This window comes from Ostrinia furnacalis, unplaced genomic scaffold (genome assembly GCF_004193835.3).
Source record: "Ostrinia furnacalis isolate ACB-3 unplaced genomic scaffold, ASM419383v2 OfSCF7013, whole genome shotgun sequence".
Lineage (NCBI taxonomy): Eukaryota > Metazoa > Arthropoda > Insecta > Lepidoptera > Crambidae > Ostrinia > Ostrinia furnacalis.
Window position 1 is genome coordinate 1,064,876 of NW_021137252.1, and position 24,146 is coordinate 1,089,021.

At 37.1% G+C, this 24,146-nt stretch overlaps 1 protein-coding gene across 3 annotated transcripts in view; it reads left to right on the forward strand.

Moving 5' to 3' along the window:
• The window catches only part of Rhp (GTP-Rho-binding protein rhophilin), a 193,382-nt gene that overhangs the window by 96,264 nt on the left and 72,972 nt on the right, over positions 1-24,146 (forward strand). The gene's annotated exons all lie outside the window — the stretch shown is intronic.

Here is a 24,146-nt window from a genome sequence, read left to right on the forward strand (position 1 = left end):
AATTCATCTTTAGGTTGAGCCGCTTCTCAAAATCTGCTGGTTTTGGTTTGGAACTGATCTACTTTTTTCCTTAATATTAGGCTTTTTCAGACTTACTGCGCCGACAATAAGGCTCAATCTTATTATTCTATTGTTCTAACCAATCTGGGAACAGTTATCCAAATATTTTCTTGATTTTTGTGTCACAGCATGTGGGACTTCAAACTTTTAGCATCAGCTTAAGAGATTCCTAGATTACGATGGTGTGGTGTTTAACAAGACGATTATTGTGGTGTGATGTGGTTATTGAAGAATACTTACAAGAACATCACAACAATACTAATGTAGGTAAAGACAACACTTCAAACTTAACACTACTGCATCATAAATTGTTGTATTAATTGATATACACACAATAGATAACACAAAAATATACTCGTATGTGCTGTAATCTGTACAATCTTAAAATGCCCAATGGAAACTGTCCATAAGTTTTATGAAACGAGTGACTGCTTATCCTTTCAACTATTATAATAGCCTTCAGGCCAGTCACCACTCCTACTAATATTATAAATGCGAAAGTTTGGATGTCTGGATGTTTGTTACTCTTTCACGCAAAAACTACTGAACGGATTTTGTGAAACTTTACAGTATTATTGTTTATAACCCAGAATAACATATAGGCTATAATTTATGACGATCAGTGACAAACGAAATTTCACGCGGGTGAAGCCGCGGGCAAAAGCTAGTATTTAATAAAACGGTGCCATCTTACATTACGCCTTTACAAGCTCCCATCGATTCTGAGAAGCCCGTATGACTTTAGAAAGCTTTCGAAACCACAACTTGATGCGCCCGCATCTTAAATGTCCAGTCCTCTTGCCATTTAATATAGGTACGAGGCAATAAATAGATTGTGAACGCAAAATATGGGATTTCGGTTTTCGGAACAATATATCGGCAGACAAAAGCCTGCAGTCTGCGGGGTGTCTCTAAGGCTCCAGATTCGAGGCATAAAATATAGTTTGTGCACGCAAAATATGGGATTTCGGTTTTCAGACCAAACTATCGGCCGACAAAAAGTCCCTGCGGGGTGTCTCTAAGACTGCAGATTAGCTCTCACTCAACCTCAAAGAGTTAGGTACTTTGCTTATTTAATTTAATTTAAGACTTACCTACTCGTCATTTTAGGCTGATTTGCACCACCTTTGACCGTAACTATATCGATGCTTTTTGTATGGAATTTGACAGATTTTTGACGTTTGTCAAAGTTAAAATAAGATGGTGCAACCCACAGTTCTAGGTCCCACGATACTGTATGGAAATTATCACAAAACGCCTCTTTTATCTTGTTTCCATATTTTATAAAAGCATTGACAGCGCATAAGAGTGTTAAAAGCCTTAAAAGTTAATTAGTGATAAAAGCCTTATTTCAAGTATAACAAGTAATATAATTATAATCTAGATTTTATAAGCGGCTGAGCGTGTTATTATTTAAAAACTAGCGGCCGCCCGCGACTTCGTACGCGTGGATCCCGTTTTACCCCCTTCATCTATCTTACGCGGTTTAGATTTTTTCATACAAATGTTTTATCCCGCTAACTCTCGTTCCCGTGGGAATTTTGCAACATCCTGTTGTAACTAAGCTTTGAGTTTACTAAGGTACCCGCATGTCAAATTTCAAGCGTCTAACTTAAGAGGTTTAGATTTTTCATACAAATGTTTTTTCCCGCTAACTCCCGTTCCCGTGGGAATTTTGCAATATCCTGTTGTAACTAAGCTTTAAGTTTACTAAGGTACCTGCATGCCAAATTTCAAGCGTCTAACTTAAGCAGTTTAGATTTTTCATACAAAAGGATTTTTCCGCTAATTCCCGTGCCCGTGGGAATTCCTAAGTATCCTATAACCTGCCCAGGAGTACGAAGAATAATTGTACCAAGTTTCGTTAAAATCCGTCAAGTAGTTTTTGTTTCTATAAGGAACATACAGACAGACAGACAGACAGACAGACAGACAGACAAAAATTTTACTGATTGCATTTTTGGCATCAGTATCGATCACTAATCACCCCCTGATAGTTATTTTGAAAATATATTTCATGTACAGAATTGACCTCTCTACAGATTTATTATAAGTAGATAGATTAATGTTAACTAATTCAAATTGAATGCATCCGAAATTCCAGGCTAAGTTTGCACATATTAAGACCTTGATGCTGCAAAATGCCAATTACTAGAGGATGTTATGAAATATTTTCGTTTTATTCAGAATTTAATTAAATTAGTTTTACTTTTATTGCTGGCAATAAATCAAGGCTTTGAAAGTGAAAGAATTTGGGTTCATATAATACAGTAACAGAATTGGAAATTGCTAAAATTATTCTAATGTCAAGTGCGGACGAGTCCTTGAAGACTTAGGTCTAAGATGGAGCACACTCCTTCCAAAAATAAATATTAGTATGTACGAGTATGTAATTATAAAATACAGGGTATTCCAAAAAGTAGTGTCAAGCCGAAGCCCAGAGGTAGAGCATCACTAGGGCTAGGAAAGAAACAAAAGACTGTGAGTTGTCTCCCTTTGTCTTTCTGTGACCAGGAAATCAATTTCACCTAGTAATCATTAATTACGTATTTTATTTGAACCCTAATTTAAAATTCGTCTTTAATGGCATTAGGCAGTCTGCTGTTTTTGCTGTCGTTGATTTATCTGATGACATTTTAAACCTAATGTGAATTTGAAAATGTATAAATAAGTGGCAAATAAAATGGCCGTTCACTTTGTCCATTATTTCTAAAATTAGAATACAAAATACAATCAGTCAAATTATTGATCAAATCATCATTATCATCATTTCAGCCACAGGACATCCACTGCTGAACATAGGCCTCCCCATGATTTCCACATCGCCCGGTTGGCAGCGGCCTGCATTCAGCGCCTTCCTACTACCTTTATGAGGTCGTCGGTCCACCTTGCAGGTGGACACTGTTAACGTATAAACAAAACTTTCACTCATACCGTATTTATCTCAATATTATTCTAGCTACTCTAATTTATTTATTATGACGAATGAATCTATCTGTAAACGTAATAATTAAGATTCGCACCGGCCAGGTCGGAACGTTACGTAATTAAGTCGGGTCAATTGCGCAAACGCAGCCAATCGACGATTCGATTCCGGTGTATTGACGGTTCATAGTGCAGATATAACGACCAGTCTTCCTAGACCCCGTTTCCTTGGTGTCCAAGCAAAAAACATGGCGACACTGTAGCAGACGAGGCGAAGAAAATCCGCAAAACTTGGAGCGAGATCAAACGCGAAGCTCAAGACCGATTGCGATGGTGGGCTGTTGTGGACGCCCTCTGCCCTATCTAGCGGACGACTTTAAGGTCCTATCGTTTCAACCGAAAGACGTCCACTGCTGGACAAAGGCCTCCCCCAAGGATTTCCACAAAGACCGGTCCTGCGCCGCTCGCATCCAGGCACCTCCCGCGATCCTCCAGACGTCTTCCGGCTCGTGGTAGCCACTCAAGAACTTTCCTGCCCCAGCGGCCATCAGCTCTACGAGCTATGTGTCCCTCCCATTGCTACTTGATTTTAACGATTCTACGGGCTAAGTCAGTCACTCTGGTTCTCCTAGGGATCTCCTCATTTCTGATTCGATCCCGCAGGGAAACTCCGAGCATAGCACGCCCCATCGCCCTTTGGGTGACCTTGAGCCTCCTTATGAGGCCCATAGTAAGCGACCACGTCTCAGATCCGTATACCATCACTGGCAACACACACTGGGTCCTATACCTTAAGTCAAAGTTAAGTCTTCATAGACCCTAGAGCGAACCATAGCCTGAGATGGAGCCGCGGACGAATGACCAGGTTAAGAATAAAACTCGCGGCTCCGTTTCATTGGACGTCGGAATTCAGTGGGTAGACCCCACGATTCTGGTGGGGAGAGTCCCACATTACCCTCAGGACGATGGGGACGGTCAAGGCCAAAAATGGGTTGGAAACATACTAATTATTCTTTTTTCTTTGTAGCTCTTTAAGTACTGAGAAAATTGTTACTATAGGTACTCGTACCCCTTTTGTTCAAGACAAAGTAACCTCGTGATTCAATTTTGCAAGAGCTTCGCTTTACTTAAAAAAAGTCAGAGCATAGGTAGTGAAATTGACAGACGACAACCTAAACACTCTAGCATCTAATTTTGTTGCAATAAGAGCTATGTGATAAAATAAACATAAATCTGCTGTCAATTATACCCTAACGAGGATTGATGTATTTCACTCATTTGCAAATCAATTTCGTAAAATCTAATGAATAAATAAATGGTCTAGCGTGTAACAATTTATTAACTAAGCAGGCATGTCGCATGTCCAAGCAGTCATACAATACATCAGAATGACTCAATGTAATGAGGCAAAATTTTTGTGACGTTTTTATGCTTTCTTAACTTGTTCAGGTCAGTCCCTCATCAGCATCACTGTTTAATGTTATAAATGCACAAACAACTCTTGCCACTCTGTAGTTTTGCTATTTTTATATGTTGGATTCACTGGAGATTTCTATTCAAGGTCGCACCTCATGTAAAATGAGATGCAGTTTAGAATGGTACATACTATGCCCTGTATCTATTCACTCTCGCCTGCCCGGATTAAAATGCTCGGAAAAGACAGAAGCAGGCAGTGAATTCCAGTCCCTAGCTGTTCGCATTATAAAAGTGTTAGCGAAACGCTTAGAGAGCTGGTGGAATATCTACAATGTTATGGATTCAAAAATGTATGTTTCTTTCCGCTGTGGGAGAAACCGGGCCCTACTTATGGCCGGTTTCTTTGGGATATGTCAGGAGCGACCATCCGTGACTGCTTCCGATTGGACGCATCGATTGTCGCGTGACCTTAACGATTTGGATCGATGATTCCGATTGTCCGATTCACTGGAGGGAGATGGAAATGTTTACAAATAAAACTAGTGTGGGTCGTGCTTGCACAGTGGAGACTCAGACTAAGTGACCTGATTGGTGATAATGATTTTTGAGGCTATGGGAAAGGAATAACCCAAGAAATCAACAATGTAGCTAGCTCCAGCAGTTCGCGGATTTAGAAGAGCCAGTCTGTGTGATATGTATTGGATTGGAGATAAAGCATTTGTAACGTAATACACTAAAATCACCAAAAAATACACTTTTTTGTGTGTGTATGTCATCATCATCATTTCAGTCACAGGACGTCCAGTGCTGAATATAGGCCTTACCCAATAATTTCCACATTGCCTGGTTGGTAGCGGCCTGCATCCAGCGCCTTCCTGCTACCTTTATAAGGTCGTCGTTCCACCTTCTGGGTGGACATCGCACGCTGCGTTTTCCGGTACGTGGCCTCCACTCCAGAACCTTGCAGCCCCACACATCATCATGATCTCAGCCATAGGACGTCCACTGCTGAACATAGGCCTCCTCCCCCAATGCTTTCCATGTTACCCGGTTGGTAGCTGCGTCCAGCGCTTTCCTGCTACCTTTATGATGTCGTCGATCCACCTTGTGCTGCCCCACACACTATGGTTGAAACCAATTCCGTTCTTCCAAAGGACAATGGGCAAAATGGTACCCGGCTCCAATAGATATGAATCTAGTATCGTTTGAAAGGTCTTACCAAGATGAACAACTTTTACTATGAACACCAGCCTCAGATCTGGTTGTGTACGAAGATATACATACTTTTTTGCAGAATGGTACCCGGCTCCAATAGTAATGTTTGTAGTGTCATTTGAAAGGTCTTACCAAGACGAACAACATTTACTATGGCCACCAGCCTCAGATCTGGTTGCGTTCGAAGATAAAGATACTTTTTGTGTAACCTAAGTATCATACAGTATGAAGGGGGACGCACTCGGGGCAGGGCACCGACGAGATGGTCGGACGCGGTGAGGAAGACGGTGGGCGGGAGTTTGCATCGTGCGGTCCACACAGCTTATGACCGCAGTCTGTGGAGGAACACTATCTGTGGTCGCGATCCTCATCAGTGAGGGACTCACAAAGGTAGCGGGAAGGCGCTGGATGCAGGCCGCCACCAACCGACCATTGTGGAAATCATTGGGGGAGGCCTATGTTCAACTGGACGTCCTATGGCTAAAATGATCACGATGATGATGATGAAAGCGAATAAAGGTCTAATAGCTTGGGTAGTTCATCGTAGGTATAATCCTTTCCTTTTCAATGCTTCTTTTAGTTATATTAATAGATTGTAGTCATAATACATACTCGTATACATGGATGATTGTGTTATACTTTCATTATAATACTTAGTGGAATTGCTGCTTTCAAAACGTGAATTAGATCTGGCCCCATAGCAGACATTTACCTACATCTAAAGGCCTTTTAAAATATATATTGGTTATGGCTATTGGAGCGGGTACCACTTTCCATACATTTGTGCCCATCATCCTTTGCCCAATGCCTAAACATCTTGCAACTACCATTTATGATCAAAAATCATAGAGCGTATCAAATAGCATTTCTTCATCGAAACAATACATCTGCCAATTTAACTTTAACGATGCAAGACTGAGGATTTGGACAGCAAATTGCAGTGTTGAAACTTTAACAAGATCAATGAAAAAGTTACATTTTCTTAAATTGCCTCGTTATATTTTGTTCCCAGTTTGGTTAGTTAGGATATTGCAAGTTTCAGTCAACCTGTTTGAAGTATTTTCAGACATCTCCCTTTCTAGTTCTTAGCCCATAAACGGATAATTATCATCATAATCATCATCTTCAACAGCCCTTTACAATCCACTGCTGGACTATGAGCCTCCTCCACTATAGTGGAGAGTTTTGCCATAATCTCCACGCTTGGCAGGCGGGTTGGAGATCGCAGTTTAAAAGATTGATGTTTTTCAGAGAGCGCTGCGGTACGGATATTATAGCAAGTCAAATTTTGAATTATTACACCTGACTGCACGAATAGTATACCTACAACACAGCAACCTTGTGCTGGCTGCTTGTGTATTTGTTGACAGGTCGTTTTCATCCAAAAATTACCAGCGCAATCTGCGCAATATCGTACATAATATAAAAAATTGTGAAAGTGACAGTGAGTTTTATGGCACTATATTATTTTTAAAAACCTTGTCTAGCACATTCATACAAGGCTGACCACTGGCCTATTAATCACTAATACTAAAAATATCATCATTAGGTTAATTATTATAAAAATATTACATGAAAACCAGTTTTGTCTATAACAGATTTATAACGGCGCACTAGTTTCATTAACATTTGATAGAACGGACACTTATGACGTAATGGTATTTTCTATATTACCGGAATGATTACCGGTTATGATATCCAGGTCACAAGGATATTATAACTGGATTTGACCGGATAACACCGGTGTGGGAAGTGCGGGTAATTTGGTATAACGTTCTTTTCGCAGTAAGTACAGTTAATTGATTCGTGGGATGAGTTTATAGGATAATTATACTGTTGGTTAATTATAGAGACGAAGTATCATAGGTGTATTGTCCGAGAGGCGAACAATTTATTGTTATTCAAAGTTCATTCTGTAAGGCAGTCGGGTTTTTTATAATTTTATACAAGCTGTGCGTCAAGCTCTATTTTGAAGCTTGAATAATATTTCCCGTTTTTGCAACATTTCTCTTTACTGCTCCGACCCTATTGGCTGTAGGGCCCCCTACCCTATAGCCTAAAGCCTTCCTAGATTATTATAGATAATAATTTTCCCTGGATTTTAACTATCTCTGCCAGTCCATACCAAATTCATCTAAATCGGATCAGTCGTTTAAGCGTGAAAAGATCTGACAGACAGAGTAATTTTCGCGCCTATAATATCAGTTACTAATGACCGTTTTCACCATCAATCGCTAATTTTTAAGTGACCCCTGTGAAAACAGTTCCTGTTACGTATTACCATAGGGATCACTTAAAAATAGGAATTGATGGAGAAAACGGGCATAAATTACTATACATACACCATGGGTAGCGCTTTCTGCAATAACATTTCCAGTCCATAAAAGCCCTTTGCTAACCACCTTTCTCTATAATACCATAATTAAGTTACCAATGAATCCGTATTAACACCATCGATGCCATGGAGGATTGGCCAAGTAATAAAACATGCAGTATGAGGCAGCGGGCAGCCATATAAATCATAGAGCGAATAGTAGGAAGTAGAAGTCTAGTAAACCGTAACATGTAGTCTTGAGTTAGGGAAGGGATATGGGTCATATCGAGACATCGATAGACCATGGAAAAAGTTTAAGGAAAAAGCTAGGCGCTGGATGCAGGCCGCTACCAACCGGCCTTTGAGAAAATCATTGGGGGGAGGCCTATGTTCAGAGTGGACGTCCTATGGCTGAAATGATGATGATGATGATGATGGAAAAAGTTGGAATTGAAGGCGACCAGCAGTAATGAGACGCAGAAATTCGAATTAAACTTTTGTCTTGCATAAGCGTAGCTAATAAAATATTTCTCATAATAATGTCCAAAACTGCAAATTACTTTTCATAGAGGCAGTGGCAAATTACACAATCTAGTCTAAAATGATTCATAGATAGAGGCTTGTGTCGTACCATACCATTTATCGCGAATTCTGCAAAAGAAAGGCACAAGGAAATGCTTTTATCCAATAAAATACATGCTTTATAGTAAGTACCGTTAACGGAATCCTCCAAAAGACAGCAACTTTCTCATCGTTACACCGCATTTTTATGACATGTTTCCTTCAAAACATCGACATTGCTATGACATCTATACAGTCGCGGGCGCAATCAGAATCCTCGATTTTTCCAAATAATGCCAACTTTCTCATAGATTCATAGTTGCACTGCATTTTTATGACGTGTTTCCTCCAAAACATCGTCATTGCTATGATATCACTACAATCAGAATCCTAAATTTTTCCAAATACCTTAAGCCAACTTCCTAATAGTTGCACTGCATTTTTATGACGTGTTTCCTCCAAAACATCGACATGGTTATGACATCACTACGGTCGCGGGCGCAGCGTAAAAATTAATTGCTTCTCAAAGCGAGCGGCTATCGACCGGCCCCTAGGGCAACATAACGGTGCGCTGCGCGTACGCACGGCATTGTAGCTGTGTTGCAGCATTGGCATTTGGTTTGTGCTAGGAGAAAATGTACTGTGAGTCTGGGAGTCAACTTTGATGCTGTGATATTTTCGTTACAGGATGGATAGTTTTCATACAAGCGCTTCGACTAAAGTGAGGCAAAAACATGTATTATGTCATATTATTATAATGCCATTACATTGTATTAGTTGTTATTTAATTTTTAGCGTTAAGAGTTGCATCTGAAACTAATTTGAAAATTTATAAATAACTTGAAAAAATCGAACTGCCTAAGGCGGGAATTGAACCCACGACCTTCCGCTTGCCGGGCTTTTTTCAAGTTATTTAAAATTTTCAAATTGTATTCGTTGTTTTCACTAGTGTTTGAGTTCTTTAACAAGAATAAAACAATACTAAGCCAATGGTTTAATCTAAGCTTAACAAATTGTGAAAAGAGCAGAATGTCAAAATCGCACAATATTAAAGGTCCAAAATAATACTTTAACAGGTTACATAATTCCTGGCCTAATGTCACACAGTATTTCTGATATTTAATAAGTGCAAGCTAGGCAAGTACTCGGTTCGATGGACCTAGTGCATTCTAGGATCTTTTTCTGAGTCTTCCAGTGACTTGGCCCACTTTTAGCATGGTCCACGGGCCAAGTCACTGCATTAAATTTGTAATACTTTTTCTTCCAGTAACTGGGCCTAAAAGTGGGCCAAGTCACTGGAAGACTCCTCATAGAATTTTCTAACGCAATTTTATTTTATGGGCAAATGCAAATTTACAAAAACAAAAAACCACTTGCCCATTCACTTGTATGTACCACCACCGCACCATACATGCCCAAATGTGAAAGCCTTTCACTCTTATGTTTCATTACATAAATACTTACCTTGAACACTAAATTATTCATCAACACAGTCTAGGGCATTGGTTCCCAAACTTATTTGAGACGCGCCTCCTTTCGACCATGCAAAAAATTCAGCGCCCCTCCTCCAGTCAAGATTATTTATAGGTCGTATAGAGCAGTCTGGAATTTAAGCTGGTTTTAGAATCGCGCTGACCGCTCGCTGATCGTCGGCGCTGACAGATATGTATGTAATTGAAGGGAACGTTCCTGAGTGACGCTGATCGCTCGGCGCCGACGCTTCATACATTTCGGCTGTCAGCGCTGACGGTCAGCGTGCGTCAGCGTGACTCTAAAACCAGCCTTAAAGGTCTTTGCGCCCCCCACTTTGGGAACCAGTGGTCTAGGGCAATAAGAATTCGTACCGTACCGTAGATTTCTAAGAGAAATGTGGTGAAATGAGCCACCGTGCATACAAATTATATGGTAAATGTCCTTAATAGACATTTACAAGGTTTATTGTTGCACTTACACGGTTTTAATGGATTTTAATGGTTATTCGTTTGGAATTAGTGTAAAAGTTTTATAAAAACACCTACCTCATTAAAATAGTAGAATGCAGCCTTGTTTATTCACTCTTAAACGTTGTGTGTATTTTTGACATAGATAGAACATAGTAACACACTTTATTGTACGCCTACCCTACAATTTAGGCGGTCTTCGCTCTATAGCGATCTCTTTCAGATAACCTAAAGGACATTTGTTTAGAACATAATTAGTAGGGTAAGTGTAATTAATTATACATTGTATAAGTTTTAACTTTAACGTTATTATACAATCTTTATTGCGTCATTTTGGTATTTAGAATTTTAGATCATATTAAATATGTACCTGCTATATCATCATTAAACTTGTTAGAATCGTTTGTCACCAAAAGTTTACGTCTCACCATTAAGTAGTTACTTTTATGGTGAGACATAAACATATGTTGAGTTCTGTGGGCGTCACAACACCATAACTGTGTGATAGCCCAGATAGTTAACATTTCGATAGGGCTGCCAAGTCGTAACTTGACACACAATCATATTTCTTGGGTTAGAAACCCTTGGCCTAATTTGTATTGTCTTTGTGTACCTGAAATATGAAGGGTAGTAAATATTTTTTGATATGATTTGATTTCTAAGTGTTTTTACACACACATGTCATGTAAGACAACTTATAGACGCTATTAGATATTGGAAGCTTTCAATTCGAGCCTTAAATTTAAGCCCTCACCATTCGAAAGGAGTAGTTCTAAAAAACTCATCTTGTTTAACTTTATTACGGGTTTTTGGACAATGATTTTATGAAAAAACGTGAAATCAAAGGTTAAAAGCGAACGATAGGACTTTTCAAACACTTCGGTCTAAGTAGGTGTTAGTATATTTCAAAATAAAAGCAATTAAGCAACACAATGATTTATTTATTTATTACAATACAGTAGAGATTGATAATCCTAGGATAGTAACTACCTTACCTACTAGTAAGCGCACGAAAAGTGAGGCAACTTTTAGAAGACCATTCTGGTCTACTTGAAAATTGAAACTGTTTTGATTTAATAAAAATAATATAATTTTCTTTTCATTTTTTTTTTCACTCTCAATTTTGAAAAAAAATTGCCGTAATTTAAACATTTTTAACAACGTTTTGACAGTAATGACATAAAATTTTTGCCTCACTTTTGACGAAGCGCTTTGTATGAAGACTATCCATCTAGGCTTTATTAATCTAATGCCCGTTTTCACCATCAATCCCTAATTTTTAAGTGACCCCTATGTAAACAAAATTCCTGTTATTTGTTACCATAGGGGTCACTTAAAAATTAGGGATTGATGGTGAAAACGGGCATAGGAGTACCGTTTAAGAGCAATCGTTGTGGATAAAAAAAAAGTACAGTTAACAATAAAGTGATTCTACAGCCCTACGACATCATATTATCATCAGACGACATAGTCTCGCGGTGAAATTACTATAATCAGTACGCATGCGCGGATCAACTGACCTTATTCCCCACCTGGACTTAATAGCTTTATTTTTAGTTTCGTAATAATAGATCTGAAGTATTAATAATATCTAATAGCAGGGCAATTTGAAGACTACCCTTTAGTTCATCTTTGGAACGTGCCATCTAGTCTATGGTATATTAAAAGTCTATGGCATAAGCGCCATTTTGTTCTTTATCGCATTTTTAACCTTGTTTCCTTGTCTTATGGTCCAGAATATAATGGAATTTAAACTTTTTTATGCCTGTTAAATGGTTTAGTTTATTTTGGGCATAAATGCCATGAGTAATGGCAGTTTATTAAACTAATAATAACACAGTAGCTACATTTTCATTTAAAATTTAATTTTAAAGCTTACTTAATCTTGTATAAAAATCCTAAAACTTCCTAAAACCTATTATCTCAACAAAATAAACTGGCATTTAGAAAGAGAAAATACTTAAGTAATAAAGTACCTACCGACTAATCTCTATTAAAATAAATAAGTTATGTAGTTTACACATAGAAGGTCCCATAATAAAACAGAAAAGTTTATAAAACCTCTTTTCTTTCAGGTTTCCCGCGTTAATTATGTGTAATCAAAAATGGCGGCTGCTGTCAACATAACTTTTTTACCTGCCTGCCAGTTACGCAACGGCCAATTTTATAAGAGCCCTTACATTCTTACTTTTTTGCTCGGCGAATGAAAAGGTCATGCGACGCTAACCGAGAAACTTTTAAATATCGAATTTTATAATAGTAGGGAATTTAGTGCAATGATTTGTATGGAGACCCCTCCACTTTGGTATAGAAGGCTAATTTTTGCAACAGTGGTTCTTTGGGTGCTCCTGAGTGGATTTCCGTCGGTAGACATCGGGAGCCCCCCCTGTGGTAACAGGGGGAGGGGGGGCAAGTTTCCTTCCGCCGCGCTTCACTTTAAGGCCCATATCTTCAAAACTATGGGTATTAGGGCAAGTGTGGTATCATTTTCAGATAATTAAATTATGGCGAATTCATTTCTTGAACAAACTTTTTGCCTTTTCATACAAAAATATAGAAATATTGAACAAAATTCACAAAAACCAAAAAGTATTTTTTTAAATAAACGTCGTTTACTTTTAAACCACTGGAGATAATCTTTTTGGTTTTTGTGAATTTTACTCAATATTTCAATTTTTTTGTATGAAAAGACAAAAAGTTTGTTCTAGAAATGAATTCGCCATCCTTTAATTATCCGAAAATTATACCACACTTACCATAATACCCATAGTTTTGAAGATATGGGCCTTAAAGTGAAGCGCGGCGGAAGGAAACTTGCCCCCCCTCCCCCTGCTACCACAGGGGGGGCTCCCGATGTCTACCGACGGAAATCCACTCAGGAGCACCCAAAGAACCACTGTTGCAAAAATGAGCCTTCTATACCAAAGTGGAGGGGTTCTTGCACTAAATTCCCTACTATAAGGCCTGTTCTATTTTTTTTTTGTGTTTACAACCTAGTTCATAATGACTATTTTTAGGGTTCCGTAGCCAAAATGGCAAAAACGGAACCCTTATAGTTTCGTCATGTCCGTCTGTCCGTCTGTCCGTCTGTCCGTCTGTCCGTCTGTCCGTCTGTCCGTCTGTCCGTCTGTCACAGCCGATTTACTCGGAAACTATAAGTACTACAGTGATGAAATTTGATGGGAATATGTGTTGTATGAACCGCTACAAAATTATGACACTAAATAGTAAAAAAAAGAATTGGGGGTGGGGCCCCCCATACATGTAACTGAGGGATGAAAATTTTTTTTCGATGTACATACCCGTGTGGGGTATCAATGGAAAGGTCTTTTAAAATGATATAAAGTTTTCTAAAAAACATTTTTCTTAAAGTGAACGGTTTTTGAGATATCAGCTCTCAAAGTCGTAAAAAGTATGTCCCCCCCCCTCTATTTTTATAACTACGGGGTATAAAATTCTAAAAAAAATAGAGGTGAGCATGCTAATTAACTCTTTCAACGATTTTTGGTTTGATCAAAGTATCTCTTGTAGTTTTTGAATAGGTTGATTTAACTGTTGCTGCTACGGAACCCTTTGTGCGCGAGCCCGACTCGCACTTGGCCGGTTTTTTCTTTTATGTGCACAATCTTTGAATATTTTTAGGATGTTAAACTAACTAAAAATTAATAATTTAGATTAGCGGATTTGATTTATCTAGTATGGAAGCATTTTTCGACGTTTCCTTTTTTTTCATTGCTAGAGATCAAGAGACTACATAGACTACATAATAATATTATTATGTACTAGCTTTCCGCCCGCGTGGAATTTTGTCTGTCACAGAAAAACTTTATCGCGCGCGTCCCTGTTTCAAAAACCGGGATAAAAACTATCCTATGTTCTTTCCCGGGACTCAAACTATCTCTATGCCAAATTTCATCAAAATCGGTTGCGAGGTTTAAGCGGGAAAGCGTAACAGACAGACAGAGTTACTTTCGCATTTATAATATTAGTTGGGATTTAGTTAAAAAAAACTGACCCAGTATTTATATTTGCGTCAGATTATTAGATTTATCCAGTGAATTAAAATCATCTTCGTTTGTAATTAAGTTATTGTTGTTTTGTTTTAAAAATCTTGCAAGTGTGCATAGGCCCTTCAATAAAAGTGCGAAAACGTATCATCCTGCCCTATTATTATTGAATTACAGAACACGAGGCAATTTATTATGATAATAAGTAAAAGCTTTGTAATTTTTTGTTGAATAAAATTGCATTGTGTTTTTTGCTTAATATTAATAACATCTTCTGGAATTCGTTGCCTGCTGCTGTCTTTCCCGAAGATTATAATCCGGGCCTTTTCAAGGCGAGAGTGAATTAGGCACTTACAGGGCAGATATATACCATCCTAGACTGCATCCCACTTAACATCAGGTGCGATTGTGGTCAAATACCTGCCTTGTTATGCATAAAAAAACATCAGATTCAGAACTTACATTAAAGTAAATTTAAGTTTTGATTAATGATTTTTCTGATGCACATTAAAACCATTTTTAAAGGGACAAACTTAATACTTACCTACTATGACATTCTACTCGAAGTAGTCAAATTCTGGACCAAATAAAAGTTAGGCAAAAACTTTAACTTAAAGCAAAAAATATATCAGTTATCTTGCGGTAAAACCATCTATTTTCTATATCTTGTTATTTTTTACTTACTCCTTTTTAACACTTCTCCATTCTAAAGACTTACCTACAAATTGAGCAGAAAATATTTTCTTATTTAAAATTTGAATATTGTTTCCAAAAGGTTGTCTTTGAGCACCTGATTTCTGATCATACAAGTTTTTAACATGCTGTATGATGCCATACAAATGAATGAATGTTTCCCAAGAATAGGTCGTTGTCATTGATATGAACTACAAAGAAATAATGGCCCATAAAAATACGAGCGACCCATTCACTGAAGTCAAAACACTCATTCACTGTCATTAACGGCAGTTATCGTACCGATCTGGTTACGATTAATCGTTTATCGATTCTGGCAACGCGACATCTCGGATACCTGTCCGAGTAGGATTTCTATCCTTGATCGTGTGACTCAGAAAACTGTAATGTGAAACATTTTATAACCTTAAATCAGTAGGTTGAACTTCGACGACGTCTATTGTGGTGAATCCACAAATTACTAATATTATTTTATAAAAAAAAAAGACTGTATTATTGATATAAAATAAAAAAGCAGGTGTATTGTATTTATGTCCCATTCGATGCAAGATATCGATAGATCGATTCCATCAATAGTCAATACTGAGAATCTACCGATGAATACCAAATACTTCGGGGAAAGCAAATGTTAGTTTAAATAACATTGAAGAATGTGGGAATGAATGTGTTGAAACAAGAAAGCAGAAAAAAATATTATAAATAAAAACTTGACAACTTTGTGATTACTAAAAATATAAATGTGTATTTTTAAATGCTTAGCCCATAATGTCCCAGATCCTTTAAATCTGGGATTTGTTTCAGTGCCTGTCTACTTCTGAGATTACTTCCTACAATAACGTTATCTGTATTTTAGAGTCTGTTACCGTGACGAGCGATAGAGTCAGATAGCTCTGAAAATAAGCAAACACGCTACTTACCTTGTTCTAGATATTTGTGATAGTCATTAATATAATTTGACTTGATTTGAGAAACCACTGATTAAAAAATTCTGCAAATTGTCGATGCGTTGGAAAAGTTTCTAGGTCGTAGATGCATTTAATGCAATTTATTCAACACATCTGCGAGTTGACATTAATGTATGGCTCTGAAAACCGTCAGTTATGCTCTATAAATGCCGAAATGAACGATGCAAGTGGTCTTACATGTCGATATCGCATTTTACAACAGTGTATCGACAGAGGTTGCGGGCGTAGGGTTCTCAACTCAATTTTTAAAAACAGTATTGTACTTTTTTCATTATCATGAGGTAATTTTATTTATTTATTTATTTATTTTATTGTTAGGAAAACAAACAGCATTCTATAACACATATAGAGTTACCAATTAAACTTCACATTTGCCAAAATAGTTTTTTTTAGTTTTATTTAGTCTCCTCTACTGCAGAAGTGCAAACACGATACGACCCTTTCTAAGTTACCCGAGGCAATTGCAGGATTTGGCTTGCACTCTCTACGCTTTGCGCCAAACGGTTTGGGTTGGGAAAGCCTGATGTTCACATATTTTTATACCTTCTATATGTCTCTGTCGGACTCGGAACCACACGATTATAGTTATTTATCACTCATTTCATTAGTCAAAGTCAATCAAAAAAATAACAAGAAACTGAAGAATTTAGGCGATTTCACCTTATTTCAGTACAAAACTATGTCAAACAAGAAGCTCGGAAAAATATGATTTAAAAGTCATAAAAATAATATAGGTACTATTCGTTATTATATTTCAGTATATAAAGTCGGTAATTTAAGATAAGTTTTAGGATAAGTTCCATACTTTTTCGTCGTACCAAAAGTTGGGAACCCTACGCGCTACACGCTACGAAATTTTTGTAGTTGCGCTAACTTTATGAAACTATTTACCTATTACATATAATTCATTGCAAATTACTCATGTGAAGAAGCAAAATAACGAGGTATGAAATAGTCGTTGCCATTTTGTTTAAGGCCATTTATTTTGCAATATATTATTTGTCTACTTCGTTAAAACCATCGTAGATAATTTTTAGAGTAGGAGTACGTGTGTATTTATTTGTCGAAAAAATGGAGCTACGTGCTTAGTCTTGTGATTACAATGCCATGCCACTTGTGGTTGTGGATTCGAATACCGCTGGGGTCAAACAGTGTGATAAGAACATGACTTCAATGTTCAAAATGTCACGATTTGTCTCAGATCTAAAATCATGGTCATTCAGTCCTAATAGATTCATTATATGCGGCACTGTAGATATAAGTACCTATAAGTGTCTACGCATAAAACGGTAGTAAATCAAGCATAGTAGCTGCTTCAAAGCAACCCATTACAATAAAATAAATCTTCATAGTTTTGGGACTAAAATTAACACTTAATGGTACATCCACGAACAATTAGAAACTTTAAGAACGTAGTTTAGGACGTAAGTACCTACATGTACATGTATTTCTTTTTCTATTCTCATACATAGCTATCCCTGCCGACCGCTATGCGCTATGCAGTGCACTTGAACCATTTCCATTGCAAATGTCGAGATTGCAGTGGTGTGGCAACATCAGTAATTATTGATGCATCATGCATTTTTCATGACCACGTCGCAGTTGGCAACTATGTTTTTACTGACATTTTCATAAAGGTGTGCCAGTATTGGCAATGTGACGAAATTACTTGTCAAGAAATGAAATGATGATTTTAACACGATGTTAGACTGACTTAGAGCGCTTTCACATGGGTGTTAGTAGCGCGACTGCAGCGCGGCAGTGGCGTTTTTAACTTTTTATAATGTGTAGGGAGGGATGCAACCGCTGTCATATACCTATAGTCCGATTTTTAATTCGACGGAATTCTGACAGCTGTCATTTTTTGACAATTCAAATGTAATAAGCCTTTTTTGCTTTGAATTATTAATAAATAATATGAATTGAGATTTCATCAAGTACAACTTAACTAAAAGAATGAACTATTGTTTGTTTTGTGAATTCAATGTACATTAATTATTATGTACATTAAATAGAAAAAAACGTGTTTTTAACACAGTAAAACAACATATTATCATGAACGAAAATATGTATTGATCATCAATCATGATTATCGTCATCATAATCAACTTGGATTATAAAATTGGCATCTTGTTAAATTGGTTATTTTATGAAGCTAAGATTTTATTAAAAAAGGATTTTCATAAACAAGGTTTTGTAACCCATGGATTATTGGGCAGGGAGTCCGGTAATAGAAAAATAATTTCCCAATTTTTTTTGTAACTTCAAAAATATGATAATAAAAATTTAAATATGTAACCATTTTGAAATGATCAGTACATTTTTAAGCCTTAGTTTTTCAAGGGAAACCTTAAATTCAAGAAAGGATTATTTTTTAATTTGTGAAAATGCTCTCCATTCTTAGTGGGAATGTTTCAATGTTGGCAACACTTCTGAAATGTCAAAATTCCGTCGAATTAAAAATCAGAGTTTAGTATGAAATTTTCGGCAGCGTGTCTGTCGGCGTTTGTCGCGCTGCTAAATCGCCTAAATGTGAAAGACTCTTAGGTATGATTGTGGTTGTTAGCCAGGCAGTCTTTAAATATGCTCTTCCACCAACCCTCACTTGGAATTGAATCCGGGACCTCTTACCCGCCTTACTATTTGACCATAGAGGTGGTTATACCGTAATCTACATACCTGCCTTCCGCCGATCTTGAAATGAACTTGCCCGAAAATCATCAACCAAAAATGATTACCATCAGCCCAGATAACAATTTAAACTTGAATCTGACTTGCAGTAAGTTTGATGTATCAAAAATGAAGCTTTGTTTCAAATTTGCCATGGCAAGTATATAAACTTGAGGCAAGTTTAAATCAAACTTTCTAGTTTCCGAGCGACAAACTTGCATTAATGTGTTTCTATAAAGTATATGCAAGTTTGCCTTAACAAACTTGCATTATGTCTGCTTCTATAAATTATATGTAAGTTTGCCTTAACAAACTTGTTTTAATTATTTTATTTTTCATACAAATCGGATTTTATAAAATTTATTTTGTATAATAATTAAAAAAATAAAATGAAGATATCAATTTCCTGACTTCACCATACCATTTATATGACCATGTTAACATGGACTAGTGTCGGCTCATATACCCATTTACCTAACACCCTGTATAAATAATATGTAAGTTTGCCTTAAGGCCATGATTTCCCAAATTGTCGATATTTGACCGATTTTGTTTGCAGATAGTTTCTAAATGAAAAGATATTTTAGCAAACAAAAAATTGTAGGAGTAAGTTAATGTCTTTAACTAGGGCGACAACTTTTCCAAAACACGATATTGCATAGTTTGTCCGATAAAAAAAAATCCCAAAGAAGTACTTCGACGGCTTTTTTGTTTTACTCTCATATATTCATTTTTAACATTTTACACTTAAAATATATACTAATAGATAGGACTTTGTATTTTCTAGGTCGACAACTTTTCAAAATTTTGTTATTGCGTCTTATTTAGTTACTATGTTGAAAAAATGTGAAAAAATCGGCCATGACGGCTTGGACAATCTTAATCAGTCGCGCGGTGGCGCTTTATAAAACCGTTTCATGGATTTGCGTTTTATTATCAAAAAAACATTTGCTAAAACTCATTGTCTTTAACAAATAATAAATCAAATTCATGTTTAAATGCAGTTTATGACATAATTTTTAAATTGTCACTATTAATATTTTTACTGAATAACCTGTAAAAGTTAATTCTACAATTTCTGAAAAATCACCTAAAAGTAACCTTTTCATTAGTGTAACCAATGCAGTTCAAAAGTAACCTAAAAGGTTACAAAAGTAACCTTCTGGCAACACTGATTATTTGCTCCATGCGTATGACAGTTTAACGCAAGTTTGTAACAAACAAAAAACAAACTTGATACTTCATCTTTAAAACATAGCGCAAAATGCAAACTTGCTTCAAAATTAAAAAAGCCTTGAAACATCATACCTAAATCAAAAAGCTTACAGCAATATTGCCACAAACTTGATTTGTCATATTTGACGTGACAATCTAATTTCAAATAAAAATCATGTTTGCAGCAAGTTCGCTTGCTATCTGGGAGGTGAGATACAGGCCAAGAGCTTCCTAGTTGTGGATAAAAAAAAAAATCGAAACCCGCTGTCAGAAGCTAGTTTACTTAAAAAATTGTCAATGACATCGGACCCAAAGCTCATAAAAAGTCCCACACACATTCCTTCCAAACCCCAGTCACGTAGAGCCGTGGTTTACTGCCTTCGGTGCATTCGATCGGATCTTACATTCCGACGGCCTTTCGTATTCTGGAGGGTACTTGAAGACGCGTGTTTGGTGATTTATTGCGTGGAACGGTTGCCAAGGTTACGGGGTGCGTCATTGGGAAAGATGGAGTTGTGGAGAAAAGATGCACTTTTGAATTGGTGGGAACCACCATACACTAGTCTAAGAACGAGCCTTTATCCACAAGGATCAACGTTGCCACCTAATTTAAAGAAAAGTTGGTGCCACAGACTTAAAGAAAAAGAATAAATTACAGAAGAAAGACAGTTATACGGGACTATTCTCACCTCTCGTTCCCACTGCTGCAACTCCTGTGTAGCCAGGATCTACAGCTTGACCGCCAATAAAAACCCAACCAGTGAAGGTCAAGTTTGTGCCGAAGGAAAGTTAGAATAAGTAAGTAGGTACCAATGCAATATAGTAAACAACTGATGATTACCAAAAATTCATTATGCACTGTTTAAATAGTAAGTTTAAATATGTGTGACTTATGTATGACACATAACATACTAATAATATTAATGTATGTTAGACTTTTTTTTTAAATAGAGTAAAGAAGTTGGCTGTCAACTATCCAGTTTCACCATCTCACTTCGTCTTTTAATCAGATGTACTATTCAAAACCTTTCTATTACAATGTCACGACAATGAAATCGGTTTCACTTGCATTTTACTTTATCGTATAAGTAATCCAGCGCGTGCACAGAGTTCGTTCATTCACGTGCTGTGAATCTGAGCGTCACCAAATATCGATTAGCATTCGATTTTGTATCGATATATTTCGAATAAGTCATGTATTTTAATAGAAGCGATTGTTATGGTAAAAACTGTCAAATTTAAAAACTTTTGGCGCTAATTTACTCAACTTTCGTTTGTTTTATGCAAAATGTGACTTGTGAACTTGCCTATTGCCTCGGCCACTTGCGACTACAGTGTGACAACTCGAATTACTACAGTTCATCAAATTATAGTACACACTGTCATCGTAAGTGGAATACTACGAGTATACTATGGCAAGGATCTCAATTTCGTCGATCCCTGAATTATTATACAAGAAATTGTGGGCATATCTCACATATTTTATAATAAAAAAAATAGTTACAGAGATGCAAAAATGACAGGCTTTCGAATTTATTTTGTACAAAATTTATTAAACAAAGTTGAGCTCAAATCTGTCTAATATTTATGCAATATCCATATTAAAGCAGTTAAACTACTTTTGGCATTGACGATCGGTGATTTAAATTATTTTAACGGTCTACGCGGTCCCGATAATATGCCGTTCTCTATGTCTAGTATTTTAACCTTTATTAGTTTAATTTATTAGCAGATAAACTAAAAACAATAAAAATATAACACTGTATCTTTATTACCCATTATTCACCAAGTTACAGAATTTCAAATCAAAACCCCGTTCTCGATACAAAAAATATCGTATTCTAGCATCGATATATTTATTATCACACCGTATCTCACTCGGCTTGTCAAGAATTTCAGATCGTCTTCATAGCTTTCTATTTAATAATAACAATACATTACAAATACTTGCCAATTAGCTGTCTGTTGACCTAATTATTGGCAGATTTTTTTAAACACTTCAAAATTGGACGAGCAATTAGAAATATTAAATAATGACATTCGTCAGGCAATGAAAAACCAGTCAGGTGCGAGTAGGACTCGCGCACGAGCGGTTCAGTACGACAATTTTGTTGTTGTATGGGAGACCCCCCCTTTAATATTTATTTTATTTTAATTTAATTATTTATTTTAGAAGTGAATATACAACTAAATATTCTGTGAAGATTTCAAGCATCTACCTATTACCGTTATTAATATCGAGCAAAAAACGGCAAAAAAAATACATACAAATGGGAGCCCCCCTTAAATATTTACTTTATTTTATTTTATAGTATTTTTTTGTTATAGCGGCAATTTAAAATACATCATCTGTGAAAATTTCAACTGTCTAGCTATCATGATTCATGAGATACAGTCTGGTAAGCAATATCGAGCAAAAACGGCAAAAAAAACGTTTTTTTGTATGGTCCCATTTGGTTTATTCTTTTTTTGGTCCCGTTTTCACCCTTTGGGTACGGAACCTTAAAAACGCAAACTAAAAATAGGAAATATTGTCCACATTGATTATATTTGTTCTGTCGGACATGTCCATTAAAATAATCAATTTAATTATAAATTATAATTCATTATTGGGACTGTCTCTGAGCGTAATGTAAATTGCTTATCTAAGGTAATCAAAATCAAGTTTAATGCAATTAAAAAAAATCTTTATTAAGTTACAGCTACTCGTATAGGTGACTTTAGTATATTTTCTTTTATCATTGAGTAGGTACTTCTGTCAGTTTGTTCATTAATTACACAATTTTTCTATATTTTATGTTATTTCATGACAAAATATTTGGTTCTATCATTTAAAAAGGAGCTAATTAACAACCGTTATTTGTGTAAGTAATTTATTGAAGAACTTACTTTCAAAGTAAATTAGGTATTTGACCCATTCATAACTACGAAAAAATAGCTAGTAGAGCTGATGGCCATTGGGGGCAGAAGATGTTGTGTGGTCTCCCACTAGATGGACAGACGATCTGGATAAGGTCGCGGGAAAATCTCCACTGCTGAACAAAGTCCTTCCACCATGGATTTCCATAACCACTGGTCCTACCCGCATCCAGGCGCTTCCCGCGACCTTCTCGGCCGTCTGTCCACCGAGTCCATAACTCTAGTGATGATTACAAACCTTTAGGCCTCCAAAATGACAGTATTTTGTAATAGCCGCACTTTTAAGGTATCACTGAATTCTGATTGCGTTCATAGTTAGGTCGTCCGTACGCATAACACGTACGTATTACGGCTCTGTTTCGTAACTTCACAATTAATGTGCGACGAATGTTATGAAGTACAGAATAATTTATTTCGTATAATTTTTATTATGCAACTTAAAAATTTAGAATATTATTATAATATTTTGACAGCGAATCATTAATTGGCATGACAAAAATCATGTCTAATAACCGTGTCGCACCCACTCCTTTGAAGGTTGGAGACTCTACACTCGAAGCTGTTGACAATTATGTATACCTGGGACAAACAGTCCAGTTAGGTAGGGCCAACTTCGAGAAAGAGGTCAATCGTCGAATCCAACTCGGCTGGGCAGCGTTCGGGAAGCTACGCAATATACTCACGTCCGAAATACCGCAGTGTCTCAAGACAAAAGTCTTCGAGCAGTGTGTGCTGCCAGTGTTGATTTATGGATCTTGGATCCGAAACGTGGACGCTTACTATGGGCCTCATAAGAAGGTTCAAGGTCACCCAAAGGGCGATGGAGCGGGCCATGCTTGGAGTTTCCCTGCGTGATCGAATCAGAAATGAGGAGATCCGCAGGAGAACCAAAGTGACCGACATAGCTCGCAGAATTGCTAAAACCAAGTGGCAGTGGGCGGGGCACATAGCTCGTAGAGACGATGGCCGTTGGGGCAGAAAAGTTCTCGAGTGGCGACCACGGGCTGGAAGACGTAGCGTGGGCAGGCCTCCTACTAGGTGGACCGACGATCTCGTAAAGGTCGCGGGAAGAGCCTGGATGCGGGCAGCGCAGGACCGTGCATTGTGGAAAGCCTTGGAGGAGGCCTTTGTCCAGCAGTGGACGTCATTTGGCTGAAACGAACGAACGTGTTACCTATTTTCGTAACTTTCCTTTTTTTGTTTTTAATTTTTTTTGAAGCAGTGTACCTAAGTGTACCTACGTAAT